This window comes from Lepidochelys olivacea (assembly GCF_965140295.1).
Source record: "Lepidochelys olivacea isolate rLepOli2 genome assembly, chromosome: 1".
Taxonomy (NCBI): Eukaryota; Metazoa; Chordata; order Testudines; family Cheloniidae; genus Lepidochelys; species Lepidochelys olivacea.
In genome coordinates, this window is record NC_140411.1 from 65,153,128 (window position 1) to 65,167,478 (window position 14,351).

A 14,351-nucleotide genomic window follows, 5' to 3' on the forward strand; every position below is an offset into this window, starting at 1 on the left:
AAGGTCCAAATTTCTTGGTCAAGGTATAGACTCCAGAGAAACATTTTTCACACCACAATAACAAGAGTGATAATAGGTAAGTAAAAAGATTTCACTGTCCATTCAAAAACGTCTGGTAGTCTGGATTTGGCCCATGGTCCACCTATTGACTTACTCCTGTCTTAACCCCTGTTATCAGGTCTCCCCTCCAGTCGTCTTTTCTCAAGACTAAACATGCCCAGTTTGTTTAACCTTTCTTCCTAGGTGAGGTTTTTCTAAATCTTTTGTCATTTTTGTTACTCTTCTCTGGACTCTCCAATTTGTCCATCTTTCCTAAAGTGTTTAGACCCTTTACTCAACAGAATTACACACACTACTCCAGCTGAGGCCTTACCAGCGCTGAGTAGAGCAGGACAGTTACCTCCCATGTGTTACATATGACACTCCAGTAAATACACCCCAGAATGATGATAGCCTTTTTAGTAACTGCATAACATTGTTGAATTACAAACTGAATATGAATCACTATAACCCCCAATCCTTTTCATCATTACTACCACTTAGCCAGTTATTCTGCATTTTGTAGTTGTGCTTTTGATTTTTTTCCCCTTCCTACGGTAGTAATTGCACTCCTTATTGAATTGCATCTTGTGGATTTGAGACTAAAACTCCAATTTGTCAAGGTCATTTTGATTTCTAATTCTAACCTTCAAGGGGCTTGCAGACTCCTTCCAGCTTGGCGTCACGTGCAAATTTTGTAAGCACTCATAATCCAGTCATTAATGAAAATATTGTATAGTATTGGCCCTTGTGGGATGCCTCTAGATATGTTCTCCCAGTTTGACAGCAACCCATTGATAACTACTCTTTGAGTACAGTCATTCAAACAGTTGTGCATCCACCTACACCACGCTAATTTGCTTATTAATGTAATGCGGGACTGTCAAAAGCCTTACTTACCATATATCACATCTACTGCTTCCCTCCCATCCACTGAGCCAGCAAATGTGCCAAAAATTAAACTATGATACACTATGTAAATGCATGCTTTCTCTGAAGGTTATGGAGAACAGAACTGCTGCTCACCTGCCATTCTAAATTAGCAAGATATCTTCAAGACACCTGCGTGAAAGGAGATGGGCATACAATAAAAAAAAAAGCCAAAGCAGTAAAATTGCACATGAATTTTCTTCTACTTTTGTCTTATGGAGGCATGTTTCATCAGTACTTTCCTCCATATAAAATTTAGTTCCAAATGAAACTAAGCATCTGGAGGGAAACTTACAAAACCCATATACGATACACGTACATTGAATTTCCATTATTGGGGCTTGGTCAACAGCTTGCTCCAGGGAGTATTTTATGCTACCACGCAGAAGATGTCAATTTGATCCTTTATTATTTGACCAGACAATAATGATGCCACTTACAAAATAAGGAAGAAACATGTCCTACTGCTCTTTAGCTCTTGCATGAAGCACTATTGACAAGCTCTGAAGGGGGATAGGCTTTGATGGTGGACCGTTGAATGAGTGAAGAAAACAGAATATCACCATGTTCCAAAATATCCCTCCATGTCAGTGTTGGAGTATTAAATCTCCCATTGTACATAAATTACTGCATTTAACTCAACTCCAGGATTGCTTACTGGGCAATTACAAATTGTCTTGGGTGTTGTCTACAAAAGTTTGAAAACAGAATAACTATTTTAGTGTTCTGGCTATAGTCTAAAATTAAATTAAATTCCACTTTTATACAGTAAGAGGGACATAATTTGAAATGGTGTCTGCTTTACCAATCTAAAATGACAGATGTTAAATCATGACTACCACAGACAAATGGGTAAGAGACATTTCCAAAGGTCCACCATAGCATTCAAAAGGATCCATACTTCAAATTTTCCCTTTCTCCCTCAGTCCCTCCAAGAGGAAGACCATGTTCAGGCAAATCAATCATCAAGTCAGGGCTGTGTAACCTATCCCAAACCAGGAATGATGTCAGAGCTTATGCTCCCTGGTTTTTCTGATTCACAAGAAATTGGGAGGACAGGGTGTTGCTGGATTTCAAGACTCCAATAAATCAATCCACTCCCACAAGTTAAAAATGGAGACTGCTCAGACCACCATGGTGGCTATCACCCAGGGGGATTTCCTAATCCCAGTGGACCTGAAGGAGGAACATCTCCACATTCCCACCATTCCAGTCCACCGACTATACCGGAGGTTTGCACTTGGCACATGCAGTATGAAGCCCTTTTGGCGGTGCCACTACCCCACGGCTATTCACAAAGATCTTGGCAGCAATAGTGACATTCCAGTGTTAGAAAGGGGTACAGCTGTACCCTTTTCTCAACAACATCCTGATAAGTCCCCTCCCTACGGAAGTCAGTCAGGAACAGGCAATGGACGGTCCCCGTCCCCCCCAAGCCGCAACCTAAGTTTATACTCAATCAGGAGAAAAGATAGCTCAGCTCTACACAGACAATAGGACACCTGGGGATTTGTCTTCAAACCACACTCCTCGGTGCTTTCCTTTCCAGAGACAGACAGGCATGAATTCTGCATCCATATGCTTCACAGTCCACGTTCCCATGTGAAGGACTGACTGTGTACTTAGACATGTTAGTTTCATGCGTATACCTACTCGCATGGGTGAAGTTTCATCTCAGGTGTCTACAGTACTACCTGCTGAGCTTCCCTGCTTGCAATCACAATTCAGTCTCTCGCTGTAAGACTTCCCTTCTTTGGATGGCGATGACCTCTGACAAGATTCATGAGCAGTATTCATTTGATATCACAGAGACATACCATGAAGACAGATGCTAGCTTAGAGGGCTGGGAAGCTCACGCAGCTTGGCACGTAGTACAATTTCTGTGGTTGCAGATGGAATCTCACTGCTGTATAAACTGTTAGGAACTGTGGGTGATATGCCTAGCCTAGCCCTTCAGGCACTCCTCCCTACCTTTAAACTCCAGATGGATACTTGGATTCACAGAGAACACTACTGTCGTGGCATACGTAGACAAACAAAGGGGCACCAGGTCAAGCTTGTTACAAGCAGAAGCCACAGCTGCCTTCAGGTGGGTTGAGAGAGATGTCCTGCCAGTCTGAGCCATGCATGTCAAAGAACAATGCTATGGTAGACTGGCTCAGCTGCAAAATCACAGACCCGGGGAACAGTGTCTCCATCAGAGGGAGTTCAATTGCATAGTCTAGTGTTTTGGGAAATCAGCATGCAATCTCTTTGCATCCAGCTCCAATGCCAAAACAAAAAACTTTTATGCCAAAAGGAGAAACCATGGGGTCAGGGGAATCAATGCCTTCTCACAGGTATGGCCCAAGGCTTTGCTATATGCATTTCTTCCTTTTCCTATGATAACACCTAGGGCTTTGGAGCGGAGCCCAGAGCTGGAGCATGGAGCAGCTCCGGAGCAGTGGAGCTACAGGTTTTTGCCTGGAGCGGAGCCGGAGCACATCTCGAAAGCCCTGATAACACCATCCAACCTGTACTGAGACAACTGGCTACCGTGATTCTGATTGCACCACACTGGCCCAGACATCCCCGATTTTCAGACTTCGTGGAGTTGTCCACGGCGCCCCCACTACCACTATGATCTACTTTATCTCAGGGCTGTCTGTTTCATCACAACCTGGCATCCCTGAACTTGATTGCCTTGATTTTGAGATATAACCTAGGATACTCGAAGGCTGTGATCTCAACCCTACTGATGTCCAGAAATTTTTCTAACTATTCTCATTATACAGTATCATGGAGAAGTTATGATTCTTCGTGCACATTAAGAGGATATATGGCAGGATCAACTTCAATCAAATTGGTTCTAGAATTTTTACAAGTAGGTCTGTCTCTGGGGCTGCAGTACAACACACTTAGAACGCAAGCGGTGGTTCTTTATATTCAGTTCTGGCAGCTGAGGGTTGATCTCCCTTATCCCATCACCCTCACATCAAAAAATTCCTCAGAACTAATCAGACCATCTCCTATTCTTAGGGTAGCCCCATGGGCTCTTTTCCTAGTATTGAATAAGTTCTCAAGTTCACTTTTCGAACCCCTGTCCAAAGTTTGTGTGTATTTTGTGACAATTAAAGTTACTTTGTTAGTGGTCAGAATATCCCCATGAAGGTTCTCAGAGTTGGGAGCCCTCTCTGTCGTCCCTCAGAATCATATTTTCCATAATGACAGACCCATCATTCACCCCAAAGATAAATTCTTTTTTTCCCTGGTCCCAGGAGATTTTGCTCCCCTTCTTTTGCCCAAATCTAGCCCACCTGAAAGAAAGGGTATGGCACACCTTAGATGTCAGGAGGGCAAATTTATATCTATAGTAGAACAAAGACCTACAGAAAAACATTCGCTTGATTTGTTCTAATACACCACAGAGGGAAGGGACAGAGAGCCTTCAGGGCCTTCATATCGAGATACATTAGGTGGGGAATTTTAGAGGCATATAAAGCCAAGGGGAAAACTCCTCAGTTCACGATAAAAACCTCTTCCGCAAGGGTAACAGCAAATTCAGGGGGTGGCAGGTCCCCTACACCAGATGAACAAATGTGCAGGGCAGCAACTTGGCGAGAGGTCCCTGCATTCATTCACAAAAGTCTCTCAGATTGATAAGACTTCAGTCAGGCGAGGCAGCCTTTGGCAGTTCTCTCTTAGCCCACCCAATAATTGATAGTAACAGGGGAAGGGAGGAGTACTGCTCCAAAAGTCCCATCACTGCTGAACGTATGGACCCATGAAAATGAGGAAATGTGCATCAGCTGACATTGTTTAGTTCTAGCAGGGGGTTGGGTCCATAAATTCTTCCCATATTTTTCATTTCCTTCTTAGGGGGGTTAATTTTCAAAAGTGTTGTGTATTTTTCCTTCTTTTTAGGGAGAGCTGATGGAAAAACTATCTTATATTTAATCAGTGCCCCTTGGGATCATCCCATTGTATATGTTGTTTTTTCCCCTCAGGTTGGACAGTTATTACTACTTAATGATGGGCAGTTTTATCTGTTAGTGCATTTTGAAAGAATGTTTTATTCAGCTACAACAATTATTATCTTTAGAAGTGACTCTCTGGAGGGTTTCTCCAGTGGGAGGAGTTACCTGGAGAGTCAGCCCAGCCAATCAAAAACATATGACGCTGCCCGCTACAGTGTGGGGACTGAAGAACCCATCACTGCTGAATTTATGTACCCAGGCCGCTACAGTTTTGGGGTGAGGGAGACCGATTTTCTCATATCCAGCTAATAATGCCAAAACGCAGTCTAGTTTCTTTTTGCTACATCTGTGAAGTTTCAATATTGCAACTTTTATAAGATCTAGATTGTTGGAACTTCAGAATAAACATGCTTCTTAAAGAAGAAATTCTTAGGAACTTGCTCAAGAAGCAAACTCTTAACATTGATATTCTCTCCAATTATCGCCCAGTCTCTAATCTTCCTCTTGTGGGGAAAGGTCTAAAGAAGGTGATTTTTTTTTTAAAAAAAAATCCCCACTCAAAACCTATGTGTCTGATTTTCTTGACCCTGGTCAGTCCAGTTAGAGGGCTGGCTATGGTACGGAGCCTGTACTGGTTTAACTGGTGGATCTGTTACAGATGAATGGACAAATGTTTGTTCCATGCTGCTAGAGGCATTTGGCGGACGGTGATGGGTGTGGTATGCCAATTTTCGTTCTAAGCTGTAGGACTGTATTCCTCATTTTTCACAAGTGCAGCACCCATTGCTTCAACTGAAGATGTAATTAAGGGCAGAACTGGCTTATACATATGGGAGAGACTTCACCCATCACAGCAATGCTGCAGCTGCTTCAGTCGGACACAGCTGCTGTCTTTCTCAGTGCTTGACAACACTCTATAATCCAAGGCATATGAGGATTTTTGTTTGTTTGAATCAGTGGCACATCAGTGCGCACTAGGGAACTTTTAGTGCACATCAGCAGGGTTCACCCATTTAGTGCCCGGCACGCTGAATATGTAAATACTTACATTGCACAGAGGTGAAGGGCAGCTCTTAAGAGTGCCTTGTTAATTGAGCTGCCCCATTGTATCCAATGAAGGGAAGTCTCAGCTATCATTTACAACTTCTTTCTAAGGAATCGGGTGAGGGAAAAGATTGCCGGAATTTAAAGGAACAAACACCTGGGCTTTTCATCCACAGCAGAAGCAGATTTAAAAATTCCCCTGCCTTGTAGAAAATGAGTCTACCATTATGTATGGGACATTTCGTAACCCGTCCAACCCTCTTCAGAATCCTCAGGCAAGCCGGGTGCATTGTGGCGTGAGGATAGTGAGTAGGAAACGGTTCTATTTGGGGATTCCAGGCTTTTGAAAGCCTTCCCTAGAATGCTGTGGCAGGCTCTGCTTTTTCAGAGTTTTCAGCCCTAATGGGCTGAGCCATCAGTTTGTGAATTCAAGCAGCTGCTGCACCCCACAGGTGTACCCATTATTGCTACTGCAATGGGAACAACTTCTTTGAACGACAGTCCCTCTGTGAATTCCAGTTGTGGGAGCGCATGTGCGCCATGAGCCAGAACTGTTCATGGTAGTGTCTGTTGACCCGCATGTATGTCAGAACTAGTACCAATAATACAGCTGCTGTACCAGGGCCAAGCCATTATTTGGAGAAAAGGCTCAAATATTTCTACCACCGTGCCATGAAAACTTGCTGTTAGTAAGTAGGGAGCTCTCCCGTGACTGCTCTATAAAATCACACGTACAGAAGTGTATGTGGTGCAGCTACCAAGGGCTGGTCAAAAATTTTCCATCAAAACTTTGTGCTGGATGGGAAATTAGGTTTCTGGTTAAACAAAATTTTTTTTGCAAAAGTCGTGTTTTCTGTGGACAACTTTTTGTGTTGAAATATTTTGGCCAAAATGTTGTTTTTGTCTAAAAAATCAAACTTTTTTGAATGGAAAATGTAGACAAAAATTAAAAGGTTTTGCTTTTATCAAAAATTTCCACAGTGGGGAAAAAAATCAAGATCAGCTTTGTTTCTGGTTTGTTTTTTGTTTTTTTCCCCACTGCATGCATCTGATGAAGTGGGCTGTAGCTCACGAAAGCTTATGCTCAAATAAATCGGTTCGTCTCTAAGGTGCCACAAGTCCTCCTTTTCTTTTTGCGAATACAGACAAACACGGCTGCTACTCTGAAACCTTTGCCTTTTGTACATTTTCAGGGTCGACATTTTAGCCATATGCAGAAGAGAAGTCTTGCCTCTGAAAGGAGCTGATACAATCTTCTTGCCAAGTCGGGCAACAGCTATTTCCTGGTTGTTCAGAAGCATCCAGGGAGCCAAAAAGACCTTGCGTTGCAATCCTTAGCAACCAACTCAAAGCACCCCCAACCCCTTTAAGCATGGGGTGCTGATAAAATGTTGCTATTTTATTTTGCTTTCTTCCCTGAGTTTTATAAGCTTTATCACAGCCTTATCTAGGTTGAGTCTCAACCAATTTGCCCTTCCTTCAGGGGCATGCATGGGGAGTGGGGGCACGGCCTCTCCCAAATATCTAAAAAATGTATTTCTGTTCCAGCCCTTAACTCAGCCCCAGCCGCTGCTCCACCCCCGGCAGCTGACCGCTGTTCGCTGCCCCAGCTGCTGTGCTGACCCCAGACCCAGCCATGGCCACTGACCCAGTCCCCAGCCACTGCTCTAATGTACCCCTCCAAGAGCGGTCATATTTAAATGCCTGTGCACGCCCTACCTTAATCCATAACCCATTCTCATACTGGGTAAACTGTCCCATTGCACAAGCAGGATTGGAAGCAATGATACACATTGAAGAGAAGCAATGTAATAGGCATCTTAACAGAAAAAAATGTTCAGGAGTCCAATACTGACATAGCAATTGACTCTAATGACATAGATCATGGAACCCGTAACTCTCAGCCATGTGTACATTAGGAAATAAGGTGTGGGTGGTTTTTGTTTGTTTGGGGGGTTTCTGCAATTTACGATGGTGTTAGTGTTCGCTAATATGTTGTAAAAACACGTTTTTTCCTACTATCGATCTGGCCTTAGTGACAGTGCACAGAGGCAGTAACGTTTCTTAAAGTTATGCGGAGAACTTTATTTGGAATATGGCAAATATTGTGTGGGAATGAACTGAAGTTGGCTTACATGTCTTACCACAGATGTAAGTGAGGTGGTCTTGATGTACCATCTTATAACAATAGATTTGACAGCAGGGTGATCTCAGAGTGGTCCTTGGCTTTGGAATTCACTCATCCACTTAAATCTCCCAGATCCTGGATGTGGTGACCTTCAGGGCCCACCGTAACGGTCACCTGTTCTCCTAGTCTATCTGGTGATGGGAGATTGGTTAGGCAGGACAATGGAGGAAGGTCTTGTAGGAGGTTTATTATATTTGAATGTCTTCTTAATGTGTATTACATATGGGCTGTTTATAACCCTTGTAAATGCATTTAGAGAATCTGGTAGGTGCTGTTAAGAAAAAAGCTAAATAAATTATATCCGCTCTTAAAAATTGAGGCAAAAAAGGTAATTTAGGGATTTTTCCTACAAGTCAAGTTGTCCTTTTCCAGTGCTCAGTTTCAAGACATTTCTGGTTTTGTCTGATAAAAACCTCCCTGTAGGCTTTCATTAAATGAAAGTAGCGACAGGAGCCTCTAAGTTGTTCTCTGCATTAGCCAAGTACGATTTCACCACTTTAGGATTTAATTCACTTTCTTAGCTTAGGGCAAAAAAAGAAATATGCATTGGTGCTTATACACCCTTGACTCATGCAAGTATAATGGTTTAGCCTCAGGGTAAAACTTGTAACTGATCAAGGTATAACGCTCCCATCCAGCTCAATTCTGTGAGCTAGGATTGTAGAGCTAAAGATACTACATGCGTGTGGCTTGGAGTACAGACAAATGAACCCTCTGTAAGTGTCTTCGGTCGTTTTGTTCCATAAGAATATAGCAACACCGGCAACCCCCATTGCATCAGGCTAGCAGATTGCTACTTTTGCCCTATATGACGCCTGGTCTTTAAAAAAAAAAAAAAAAAAAGCGCCCAAATACCATTTGTATCTTTCTAAAGTGAGAAAATGGATTATAGATTTTTCCCAGTTTACTTGATTGGCAGGACAATAGGAGGGTATCCAATCCAGACAGCAGCTCTCCAGAATCTGCCTTTATTTGTGCATAAGGAATTGACAATTGCATTCCTCCCTAGTAGAAAGTCCACTGATCAGATCAGGTACCACAAACAGGCTCAGTCTTCTAATTTGTATGGGTTTCTCTCTTTTGTTGCAACACCAGCTGAATGACAGACACCCCTGCTGCACATCTTATATGTATGGTAGCACCAGTGGGAGGAGCTTTGCAGGAGTGTATAAGGGTATGTCTGCTCTGAATCTGGGAGTGAGCCTCCTAGCCCAGGTCCGCAAACTCATGGTAGCAGAGTTAGCACACTATACATAGTTGTGTAGATGTTGCAAATCAGGCTGGAGCTTGGGCTCTGAAGCCCAGCGTACCATATGATCCAGATCACTAAGTATCCGTGACCTGTCCTCTTCAATATTTACCACTCTCTCTCCCAGTTGGTGTCATCTGCAAATGTTTTCAGTGATGAATTTAGGTTTTCTTCCAAGTCATTAATAAAAATGTTAAATATCATAGGGCTAAGAACCAGGACCCCACTAGAAACACACCCCTGATTCCCTGTTTACAATTACATTTTGAGACCATCAGTTAGCCAGCTTTTAACCTATTTAATGTGTGACATGTTAATTGTATATTCTAGTTTGTTAATCAAAATGTTGTGCGGTACCAAGTCAAATGCCATACAGAAGTCTAAATATATTATATCAACACTATTACCTTTATCAACCAAACTAGCTATCTCATTTAAAAAAAAAAGATAATCAAGTTCTTTTGACAGGATCTATTTTCCATAAACCCATGTTGATTGGCATTGATTTTATTGCCTTCCTTTAATTCTTTATTAGTCAAGTCCTGCATCAGCCACTCCATTATCTTGCCTGGGATTGATGTCAGACAAGGCTGTAGCTACCTGGGTCATCCTGTTTACCCTTTTTAAAATATTGGCACAATGTTAGCTTTCTTCCAGTCTTTTAGAACTTCCCCAGTGTCCTAAGACTTATTAAAAATGAACACTAATTAGTCCAGTTTGCTCCTCAGCCAGCTGTTTTAAAACTCTTGGATGGAAGTTATGTGGACCTGCTGATTTAGAAAATGTTTAACTTTGGTAGCTTCTGTTTAACATCCCCCAGAGATTCAAGTAGAGTGGAGAGTGCTGTCCTATAAAATTACTACATCATGTGTGTTTATTCCCAAAATATAGAACAGAAATATGTATTGAACACTTGTCCTTTTCTGCATTATGATTGATAATTCTACCATTTCCATCTCATAATAGGCCTGTGCCATTGCTAGGATTCCTTTTGTTCCTAATAGACATTAAAAACTCCTTATTGTCTTTAACTCTGCTGGCCACAGATTTCTCCTTTTGCCCCTTTGCTTTTCTTATCAGTTTTCTACAGTTTTCTAGCTTCTTGTTTATATTCATTACTGTCAACTTCCCCTTTCTTCCATTTCTTATATATTATTTTTAGAGCTATCTTCACTTGCCCCCTAAACAAAGTTTTCTTAAAGAATTCCCAATTATTCACATTTCTCTGATTAAATTCTTCCTCCCTGCTGAACTGGCTCATAATCATTTTCATCTTTGTGAAACTGTCCTTTTAAAGCACCAAGTACATACATCACTGGTCTGGACTGTAGCCCATAGGGCTAGCTTGCCTTTACTGTATTCACTGCCCTGCCTTCATTATATTTAGCTGCTTTCATTATATTCAGCCATAACGTGAGAAACCTACAGGCCTGTATTCTGTAAGATATTAGTTGAAGCATAAATTATCATAAGTATGGTTAAGTAGGGCATAACCTTGGCATAAATTAACGGTTACCTTTAGATTTTGGGAACTAAGGTGAACTTGCTCAATGGTAGGAGGTAGAATATTCCATTAAGTGCTACTGCAAGGAACATGAAAATCCATTGAAGTAAGAGGTGACAGGTATGATCGTGAGCTGAAATGATAGTTACATGTACCAGTATACTAAACTATAGAAGGACACCTCAACATAGTAGATTGAGGAAATACAAATAAGGAAGAGGGGAAATACTCCTACTGAATATACATTAGACATATTGTAAAAGTTGTATCCCAGCCTGTGAACAGTATGAGAGAGAGATGTAGCCCTTGGGAGGTGCCAAAATGGTGGCCACTGGTGGTGCTGAGGAAGACAATGGCTAACATTTCAGGTTGTTCTACAGGATGGTGTGAGTAAATGGATGTTCAGATAGACATTCTGTAGTTCTCTGTTTACCTCACTGAGTTAGAGTGTTTGTGACTTTGCTAAATGTATTAATAAACTATTTGTAAATATAGAGGAGGTTCTATAGTGTGTGTGTTGCAGCTAGGCATATCAGGGTTCCCAACTATATAGTAATTTTTAATTAATTTTTAAGTAATTCTGATCTTGAGACAAGAACCTGTCAACCCTCAAAGTAATAAATATAATGAATACATAAGCTATAAATCAGGCTACAGGACTTTATTCTGTTTTCACATTATAAATGACAGGTTTCAGAGTAACAGCCGTGTTAGTCTGTATTCGCAAAAAGAAAAAAGAAAAGGAGTACTTGTGGCACCTTAGAGACTAGCCACAAGTACTCCTTTTGTTTTTTCTTTTCACATTATAAATGTGATCAAGGCATGATCATTTGTCTCTAAGTTACCGTTAATTTTTAGTTCTATGGTCAGTTCCTCTTTATCAAGACAAGGTCTAATATAGAATTCCCCTGTGTTGGATACAACAATTTTTGAATTAGGAAATTGTCATCTATAATATTTAGAAATTTAAGGATGTTTTTGTACTGGCAGCAAGACCTCCAACATATGTCACTCAAATTGAAGTCCCCCATGAGCACTCGGGTTTTATTCTTACACTTCGGTGTGTAAGGAGCAAGTCATCCTGTCCCTAGTGTGATTTGGTGGTGTGTAGCAGACACCAACTAATAGCCCATCTTTTGCTTTATCTGTTAGGAGATTGGACTGTGAGCATTCAAAATCATTTTCTTCCTAGTTATCAGTGCCTCAGAAACAGGTAATTCCATTTTTGACAGAGTGCTGCTCTCCCTCCCCTTTTGCCCACTCAGTTCTTCATAAATAGATTTTAACCATCAATTTTAACATTCCAGTCATGGGAATCATCCCACCAGGTTGCAGTAATACCAACTAAATAAAATTTATTCTCATAAATGAGCAATCCCCATTCATATTCCCTAACCAAGCTCCTAGCATTGGTCTCGTCATGTCCTTTGGTTCCTTGATTAATTTTGTTCTCAACTGCTCGCTGTTGTGCTGAGTATTCATATCTTCCTTCTTTTTACCCTTCCCTTTTGTTATTAGCTTAACACCCTCCTGACTACTCTAACCAGTCTGTTCCTGAGAAGACTGGCCCCCTTCTACTGAGGTGGAGGCCATCCAAACTATATAGCTTGCTCTCCTCATAGAAAGTGGATCAGTGTCCCACAAAACCACTGACATTATACCACTTACCTACCCAGTGGTAGGTTTTTCACTTTCAAAATCTTCTGTCCTGCTCGTGGGACTGGGGAAGGATTTCAGAGACGATTGTTCTTCAGCACCCTTCTGAGCCCCCTGAAGCCATCTACTATCTGTAAGATATCCCGCAACGCAGTGTCATTGGTGTTGATATGAACCATCACCAAAGAATCCTTTCCCATTGTCTCCAAAAGCCTATCTAAACTTAGCATGACGTCTTGGATCCAGGAAGGCAGCATACTATCGTGTTGTCTGCCTGTCCCTTGCAGAATGTTCTTTTGATGCTTCTGATTATTGAATCCCCAACGAGGATCATCTGTCTTCCTTGGATGGCTGGAGAACTCTTTAAGAAAATCAAGTTTTCCCACACACGCTGGGCCAAGTTCTCATCCACAGTTGTTTCCTGTACATCTCTCCATTGCCTTGGAACAGCTGTATCTTGAGGGGGTATCTGTGATGGGGTCCTTGCGGTGCAACCTGGACTGTGGGACCGCAGAGCCCTCCAAAACCCACCAGCCTGGTGTATCCCTCACACTGTGATGCTAAAGTCAAGCTATGAGCCTCTGACAGGCACTGCACTTAGACAGGGACACACCCAACTGAGTTACGTGAATGGTCTGCCAAACACTCATGAACCAACATGAGAGGCTCTAGCCAATTCCCCCAGTTCCCCAGTCTTGCACCTCAGAACTGTACTATCTTGCACTGGTCAGAAGCATGACCAGTGTAAATTCATTACTTAGTTTGCCACTTCTTCATAGGAAAGTGGACATGTACCAGCCTTTGTAACCTGAGCAGATTTCCCAACCACTTTAAACAAACTGGTAAGGATAAAACATTAAAATAAGCTTATTAACTACAGAAAGATAGATTTGAAGTGATAAGTGGTGGGCATAAAGATCAGAGAGAGTTACCTTAAGAAAATAAAAAGTAAACACGCTTTCTAAATCCTAAACTTTTAGTCTAAGCAAGAGTTGAATCGGACAGCTTTTCTCACTTGACAGATGGTACAAGCAGGTTACAGTTCTTCAATACATGCTTCCCCAGTTAAGTCTTTTTCCTCCAGACGTTCCTCCAGGTATTGAGATATGCGGGGGGGAGAAGGAGAGGCCAAGTGATGATGTCAATTCCTCTCTCTTTATACCTTCTTCCAGCTGCTGGAAAGATCTTTGTTGTGACATGGGGGTCCCCATTAGTCAAGCAGTCTCCATTGTGTATGAGTATTCTCCAAGAAGCCTCTGGGATAGTGGATTGTGTGTTGATGAGCCATTAATGAACATCTGGATATTGATGGCTACTCCTTTGTTGTAACTGAAAGGCTGGTTGTAGGTGTTCCTAACCTCACAACATATCTCAGTAACACACATAGCAATACTTCATAATGTCACATACAATGATAGTACATACAATCCAACAGGTTATTGTTGTTCAACAGGTCAAGACTTACAAAATGACACCTTACAAGTCATACTTTGTACAAAAAAAAAAAATCAGTACTATCACAGTGGTGAATATGGGAGTCCATGGTGCTCTTTGAGATACAGAGTGTCACAGTATCTTCCACAGTTTCCATGTTGAGGCCCTGGTGTCAACTGGAAACTTTTAGCTTTGTGGAATTCCTCCTGGTCCTCTTCTCTCTGGTGGCTGCAGCCTGCCCATCCTTGTCTCTCTGAAGCCATGTAAAACACCACAGTGACCTCTTGCCTCTGATGGTTACAACTGCCAAGTCTCCTGTCTGACTTCCTCTCTCTCTCTCTCTCTGATTC